Source organism: Pan paniscus, chromosome 17 (assembly GCF_029289425.2).
Source record: "Pan paniscus chromosome 17, NHGRI_mPanPan1-v2.0_pri, whole genome shotgun sequence".
NCBI classification, from domain to species: Eukaryota; Metazoa; Chordata; class Mammalia; order Primates; family Hominidae; genus Pan; species Pan paniscus.
The window spans coordinates 53,298,929-53,307,424 of record NC_073266.2 but is presented as its reverse complement, the minus strand read 5'-3'; the positions used below and the strand labels follow the sequence as shown (position 1 = coordinate 53,307,424).

General features: G+C 47.2%; 1 non-coding gene across 1 annotated transcript; it reads left to right on the top strand.

Moving 5' to 3' along the window:
• The first annotated feature begins 6,699 nt into the window (after nucleotides 1-6,699).
• MIR187 (microRNA mir-187) lies at nucleotides 6,700-6,808 on the top strand. The gene has a single exon (NR_106573.1). It is a non-coding gene; the product is annotated as a microRNA mir-187 (primary transcript).
• The last annotated feature ends 1,688 nt before the right edge of the window (nucleotides 6,809-8,496 follow it).

The window sequence follows — 8,496 nt, the reverse complement described above, 5'->3', positions numbered from 1 at the left end:
GGGTGACGGGTTCATCTACTGAGTGGGATCTAGATGATCACCAGAGAGGAGTAGATGCAAGGTCATTTCTGTGGGGATCCTAAGGGTTAAGCCATCGTGTCATCACAAAATGTGTCATCATGAAGGAAACAGGATTGCTGGTTGTCTTGATCCGTTTGAGCTGCTATATAAAAGTCCTACAGACTTATAAACAACAGAAATTTATTTCTCACCATTCTGGAGGCTGGGAAGTCCAAGATCAAGGTGCCAGCAGATCTGGTGTCTGGTGAGGATCCATTTCCTGCCTTGCAGATAGCCACTTTCTCATTGTGTCCTTACGTGGCTGAGAGAGAAAGAGAGAGAGGGATTCTCTCTCATGTCTCTTCATAAAGGCACTAGTTCCATTCATAAAGGCTCCACACTTATGACCTAATTACCTCCCAAAGGCCCCACCTTCTAATACCATCACATTGGTAAAAATCCTAACGATTTTAAAGTATGAATGTTCAGTTCATTACACTGGTACATGCGGCAGCAACAGCAGCTGCTACTCATGGAGTGCTCTGTGAATTACACCTCATTCTCCTCATGGTCACCCTGTCAATCCTGCACTGTTACTCCCATTTTACAGATGTAGAAACTTGTTTTCAGAGAAATTATGTAATATTCCCCAGGTGACATAGTTCCTAAACTGGATTAGAAAAAACTGGCTCCAAAACTTAGGGCCTGGTACAGCCCACACACAAGCTTAACCTCTTTTCTGTCCCTTTGGACGTGAAATAGGATTGCATTTGGCTGCAGGTAACAGAACCTGACCATGGCCCAAACGGTGAGGCATTTACTACCTTATGTCCAGTGCTTAGCACAATGCCTGTTATGTTTGTTAAATGAATACAGAGTAATTTCCTTAAATAATAATTCTGCTAATATTTTGCATCAATATAACATTTTATTGTTAGTGTTCATTCCTGGTAGTTTCTAGAAGTACCAGCATTCTCATTTCAGAGGTAACAGAGAAGACCCTATGCTGTTTTACCTATGAAGATGACTCTGTCCAGAGGCCAGGACAGGTTTTAATGTGCCCATTTTGCAGAGGAGAAAACTGAGGCTTAGGAATTTGAATGACTTATCTAAAGCCACAGGGTGAGAACATTGCAGTGTAGAATTCAAAAGCTGTTTTTCTGATTTTGAGGTCAGTACCACTTCTCCATTGCTATATGCTCTTCTCCAAATAACATGGTGGAACCTAAGGTGCTTATTATTTCTCTTCTCATTAGCAGTATTTATTTATTTATTTTTTTGCTGAGACTGGTTCTGGCTCTGTCATCTAGGCTGGAGTACAGTGGCATGGTCTCAGCTCACTGCAACCTCTGTCTCCTGGGCTCGAGCGATCCTCCCACCTCAGCCTCCCAAGTAGCTGGGATTACAGGTGTGTACCACCACACCCAGTAAATTTTTGTATTTTTTTGTAGAGACAGGGTTTTGCCATGTTGCCCAGGCTGGTCTCAAACTCCTGGACTCAAAACAATCCACCAGCCTTGGCCTCCTAAAGTGCTGGGATTATAGGCATAAGCCACCATTACTGGCCTATTTATTTTTTTGTTTTTGGAGACAGGGTCTCACCCTGTTGCCCAGGCTGAAGTGCAGTGGCATGATCACAGCTCACTACAGCCTCGACCTCCTGGGCTCAAGCGATCCTCCTGCCTTGGCCTTCCATAGTGCTGGGGTTATAGGTGTGAGCCATCCTCATTAGCATTCTTTAAAAAATGTATGTAGACATTTTATTAAGGAGGTGTTTTATTGAGCAAAATAAGTGAATGTGGCTTGGTGAGGAGTGGGGATGGTTTGCAGTAGCTCCTGCCCTTCCCTTCCCTCCCCTGCCTTCCTCTCCCCTCTCCATGTGTTCTTGGGCCTGCTTTGGAAAGCATCTGTGAGGCCACGTGCTGAAGGCAAGGAGAGAAAACGTATTAGGTTCTCTAATATGATAATAATATAAAATAAATTTATGGTGCCCCAGAGGGAGAGAATTACAAATGGATGAAAGGTGACTATTTGATGTACAAGCCTTTTTTTTAGGTTATAAAAATAAATAGAGGAAAATAGAGTGCAAAAAGAACCTGCAGCAAATGGGCCCGCTTCTATGGCGCTTCAGCTACAGCCCACCACCCCACATAATGATGGCCATTTTTCAAATAGCTCTGCAGTCTCACACTTTTTGGCCAGTCTTAGGAGGTTTCTAGAGCTCCTAGTCAATGAAGAGCACCTTTGTCCTGGTCTCTCTTGCCCCACTCCTGCAGGCCTCATCCTCGCCATCTCCCTCAGGGCATGTCTCCTGTCCTTGGGCCAGGCAGCAGGCTTGGAGAGAGGACCACAGCTCCTTTCTTCATTGCTCCCTCAGCCAAGTCTGTTATACTAGGACAGTCTAGGTTCATGCTTGGGGTACGCTGGGGACAGCCCCGTAAGGGGCCGAGGAGCCTGTCTCCCAGGGAAGTCAGGCCTTTGCTGGCATGCACACAATCAGGGCCCTCTGGGTGCTTTGGTTCTGGCACAGCCCTTCTTCTCAAACTACCAGACAGGTCGTAGTGAGCTCTTTCCCTCCTGGAGACACCCAAGGGCCTGCACCCTGGATGTGTAGCCCAGGGTGGGAGTTCTGCCCACGGCCTTCTGGCTGCAGGCCTCAGTCTGTCCTGAGTCTGCCCAGCAGCCCCTACTACCCTGCCTGGGGGGATGCTGTCAGGACACTCTGTGGGCTCATTTCTTCCCTGAGATCCAGCTGCACTTCACCAAGGCCACTGGCCATTCAATTAGTAAATTCTCCCCTGGTTTCCCCAAATCCTTCCCCATCCCAGGCTTCTGAAGCTTAGATCCTGGTACAGCCCACACCCCTAACCTCTCTTCTGTCCCTTTCGATGTGAAATAGGATAGCATTTGGCTGCAGGTGACAGAATCCAACCATGGCCCAAATGGGTGAGGCATTCACTACCTTATGTCCAGTGCTTAGCACAATGCCTGTTATGTTTGTTAAATGAATACAAGAGTGAGTAATTTCCTTAAATAATAATTCTGAGGCTGGGCGCAGTGGCTCACACCTGTAATCTCAGCACTTTGGGAGGCAGAGGTGGGTGGATCAGTTGTGGTCAGGAGTTCGAGACCAGCCTGGCCAACATGGTGAAACCCTGTCTCTACTAAAAATACAAAAATTAGCCAGGCATGGTGGTATGTGCCTGTAATCCCAGCTACTCGGGAGGCTGAGGCAGGAGAATCTCTTGAACTCAGGAAGTGGAGGTTGCAGTGAGCCAAGATTGCACCACTGCACACCAGCCTGGGTGGCAGAGTGAGACTCTGTCTCAAAATAAATAAAAAATAAGGAAAAAAAAATTCTGAGAACTTATTCATGAGAAGACCCCTGGCCCTCCACCTGCTACAGACTTAATAACCACAGCGTTCTTTCCCCTCTGCCCCAGCCTACTGCACCCCGCTGCCTGCTGATCTCTTTGTTCCCCTGTCCTGCAGGTGGGCTTCATGAGCTTGAAGCTTTCCTCTAAGCTTTTCTTTCTGGTTCCCATTCTGTTCACTCTGACCTCTTGTTGGCACAAACAAGTCAGATAGCCCCATCTCAGGATGGGCATAGAGGAAGTGATTGGTTCCCCTCAGGACCATGTTGGGTAGGGTTGAGGTAGAAGATCCCGGGCAGTGAGGGGGGACAGGAGGCTTGTTTTGTCTTCATCTTCCTGCAACACCACCTGCTCTCCACTGTTTGGGCCTTGGACCTGCACCTCCGTTGTTCCAGCTGAGCTGCCTGTATGGGCCTGGCTTCTGACTTGGGAAAGAAGGCCTGGCCTGCAACACCTGGGAGGATGTGCTGTGAGGCAGGTGCAGGGGGCTCCCACAGGCTGAGGCTCTGTTACCACCTGGCCTGCATTTTGGTTCCTGGGGAATCTGAGAATCAGCCAGCTGTCTAAGCATCATGCAAGTAAGCAAGTCATGCGGGCAGCCACTCTGGGTCAGCTTCTGGGATTTACTCATCATGCCTTGCTCCCTGCTGCGAGGCCAGAGCCAGAGCTTAGGTCTCCCTGTCCTTGCATCACCACGGGCTTTCTCCCCACTGTCCTAGCTGCCTCTGTGTTCTTTAGTTTCTGAAAATACAGTTCCAGGGTGCCTGCTGCACATGCTTGTAGTCAGAAGTTGCAGATGAGTACTGGGATACCTTCACTTTCTTCAGACAGAACCCAATAATGCAACTCCACTTCTGCTGCCTTTCAAAGGCAAGGTAAGCATGTGCAGAATTCAATTTCTTCAGAGTTTTGTCAGCAGGAGCCAGCCCCGCAAGCTTGGGCACTTGGATAGCATCAGGTGTCTGGACTTGTGAAGCAGGGGGCTGGGTTCTAGGGACTGGGTAGCTTCTCCCAATAGCCAGTAGCGGGCCACTGCCTGGTGGCTCTGTGACAGGCTCTCATTTTTCAGAGGCCCTGTGTTGGGCCCTGAGACAATGATGTGTTAAAAAGTGTATGAGTCCACAGCAAAAGAAACTACCAACAGAGTGAACAGGCAACCTACAGAATGGGAGAAAATTTTTGCAATCTACTCATCTGACAAAGGGCTAATATCCAGAATCTACAAAGAACTCAAACAAATTTACAAGAAAAAAACAAACAACCCCATCACAAAGTGGGCAAAGGAGATGAACAGACACTTCTCAAAAGAAGACATTTATGCAGCCAGAAGACACATGAAAAAATGCTCATCATCACTGGCCATCAGAGAAATGCAAATCAAAACCACAATGAGATACCATCTCACGCCAGTTAGAATGGGGATCATTAAAAAGTCAGGAAACAACAGGTGCTGGAGAGGATGTGGAGAAATAGGAACACTTTTACACTGTTGGTGGGACTGTAAACTAGTTGAACCATTGTGGAAGTCAGTGTGGCGATTCCTCAGGGATCTAGAACTAGAAATACTGTTTGACCCAGCCATCCCATTACTGGGTATATACCCAAAGGATTATAAATCATGCTGCTATAAAGACACATGCACACGTATGTTTATTGCAGCACTATTCACAATAGCAAAGACTTGGAACCAACCCAAATGTCCAGCAATGATAGACTGGATTAAGAAAATGTGGCACATATACACCATGGAATACTATGCAGCCATAAAAAAGGATGAGTTCATCTCCTTTGTAGGGACATGGATGAAGCTGGAAACCATCATTCTCAGCAAACTATCACAAGGACGGAAAACCAAACACTGCATGTTCTCACTCATAGGTGGGAATTGAACAATGAGAACACTTGGACACAGGAAGGGGAACATCACACACCAGGGCCTGTTGTGGGATGGGGGGAGGAGGGGAGGGATAGCTTTAGGAGATATACCTAATGTAAATGACGAGTTAATGGGTGCAGCACACCAACATGGCGCATGTATACATATGTAACAAACCTGCGCATTGTGCACATGTACCCTAAAACTTAAAGTATAATAAAAAAAACCACACACAAAAAAAGTGTATGAGTCCTCTGTTGCTTCTCAGGGCCTGATGCAGTCTTAGATCATGAGTGCCCAGCCTGAGAAAGGAGTTTGGAGGGGAAAATAACTTATTTGGAGAACATGTGCCTGTATAGATCTGCACAGATTCAGATACAGTGGGGAGTACCCTGGTCAGCTGGGAAGAGCCCCTCAGTCTTTTAGACAATTTAGGAAGAGAAGGGATTTCCCTCCCTCTAAATTGTTCAATTTTAAGTTCCTGTACAAAATGTGGGCATGATATTGTTATCCCTCTTCCTTCTACTTTTATCTTCTTTTGTTGGTAGAAAACGATGTGACACCTAATTTCTACACTTCTGTTTAATGTCCCATCTGGGCTCAAAGTCTACAGCCTTCCCAAAAGATTCGTTGAACAAAACTGATGGGTCCACTTTACTGAAGCTAGAAATAAGGAGAGCAACACCGCCACTTACTCCTCACTCCCACAGCCCAGGAATTCTGTGGAGCTCAGCCAAGGATTGCGCGCCTCGGGGAGGAATCTCAACAAGTCACCTTTGGAAGGACTGAAGTTGGGACGCTTTTTGGGTTCTGGGCCTACCGTGTTTTATTTTGTAAAAAAAAACAGAAATGACTCATCCAAAATAATCTGCAAAAAAATGATATGTAGGAGTTTTTGAATAAAAAGAAACCATAAATAAGTAATAAATCCTTCAGAGGCCTATAGGAAATGGATAGCAGTAATGTTGTGTTTACTGCCTCACTCCCAAAGTGCAGATACTTATTATAACTCAGGGCAATTCATTGTACTAGCTTGGCGTTTACAAAATTCTCATTATAGTATTAGAGTAGGAACCCATTTCCTAGGAAGTATTGTTATGATAAACTGTAATTAGTGGCTTGTAAACAGCCATAATTCATTGTTTAAAGGAAAAGGTATGTGGACAGTGAAGTATTTGTGTGCAAAGCCCCTCACCTCTCTGAGCATTTCCATCAGGCTCGCTGCTCACCTGGAGCACAGGTCATCTATGCTGCCCCGGGCAGGACTCCTCGTCCATCACAGCCAAGACTCCTCAGGTCAAGGCCTCTGCTGAGCTCCAGTCCCAGGACCCTCTACTGATGCTGACCTCTGTTCTTTTACAGCTTCCTCATCGGGATGCACAGCAAGTCGGATTCCCCAAGCAGAAGCTGGGCAGCCCACCTGGAAGAGGAGACCGGGCAGGTGCTGCAGGTCGGGCTCACCATGACACAGTGTGAGACCTCGGGCTACAACACAGGACCCGGGCGCTGCTCTGACCCCTCGTGTCTTGTGTTGCAGCCGGAGGGACGCAGGTCCGCAGCAGAGCCTGCTCCGCTTGTCCTGAGGGACTCGACATAGGGGACTGCACAGAGACCATGGGAAAGTCCAGGCTCTGGTGGGCAGGTGTGTGGGGTGTTGGGAGAGAGGCCGACCCGGACCACCCCAGGTGTCACCCATTCAGCCCCCTTTTTTGTCCTGGTTTCGTCTCTCCGTACACAGCTTGGCTCACCTCTGGCCCAGTGCATGTAGCTGGTGCTGGCTGCAGGATGACACAGCCTACTTTGGGTCTGGGCTTTGAGGATGCCTTCTGCTCCTCACCTCCGGTCCCCAGACCAGGTGACTGAGACTCCACAATGGGGGTAGGAGGGTAGCAAGGAAGGCAGTTTCTCCCCAAACATCTCTCCCATTGATGAGAAGCCCACCACTGGACCGCCTCCAAATCGGAAAAGCATTGCATTTTTAGGAGTTGTCTATTAAAATGTGAATATTTTCTGCAAGGTGGGAGATTAAACCACTGTAGGCATTAGCTGGTTTCATTGAAGACATTACTGCCAACATGACAGAGACTCCAGACGGAAATGAAATCAGATCATGAACTCCCAATAGGGAAGAAGCCCCAGAAGAGGACCCTAAAACTGGAGGTGAGAGGTGTGAAAAGCAAGGTTCCTTCACCTGTGCAGGCTGTCACAGCACTGGGGTGGGAGCTTGGATGCAGGGTCCGCTGAGTGACCCTGCCTTCACAGCTGAGGACTATGGCTCGAATTTCCCCAAAGAGCCTGCTCTTGGGGCAGCACCCTTCAATCAGATTCAGATGAGCCCCTGGTCCCCAGGACTACCTGCATGTTACTTTCCACACCAACCCTGTGTCCTAGATAGAAAGGATCCATTTATTCCCTTGCTTTTCACCAGCCTCATGGTGTTCACAGTGCCTCCTCTTTTACAAGAAATGAGCTAGTTTTAAAATGTAATTGGTGCAGTGTTTTTCCTTCTCTTGAATGATCTGGAGGGAACTAGCATAAAATGACATTTTATGGTCATTTTAGGCTGCACTTAAGTGAAAACTGAGGGGAAAACCGGGAAGTTGAGCGGATCGAGATGCAGGGAAGGCTCTGGGTCATGTGTCACCATCATGGCCTGAACAACCCAGCAGGTTCCACTACAGAACAGATCAGGTTAAGGCAGCCACGCTGTCTTCTGTGTGGGAAACCTGGAAACTGTCTTTTTTTTTCTTATTATACTTTAAGGTTTAGGGTACATGTGCCCAATGTGCAGGTTTGTTACATATGTATATATGTGCCATGTTGGTGTGCTGCACCCATTAACTCTTCATTTAACATTAGGTATATCTCCTAATGTTATCCCTCCCCCCTCCCCCCACCCCACAACAGGCCCCGGTGTGTGATGTTCCCCTCCCTGTGTCCATGTGTTCTCATTGTTCAATTCCCAACTATGAGTGAGAGCATGCGGTGTTTGGTTTTTTGTCCTTGTGATAGTTTGCTGAGAATGATGGTTTCCAGCTTCACCCATATCCCTACAAAGGAGATGAACTCATCCTTTTTTATGGCTGCATAGTATTCCATGGTGTATACATGCCACATTTTCTTAATCCAGTCTATCATTGTTGGACATTTGGGTTGGTTCCAAGTCTTTGCTATTGTGAATAGTGCTGCAATAAACATACGTGTGCATGTGTCTTTATAGCAGCATGATTTATAATCCTCTGGGTA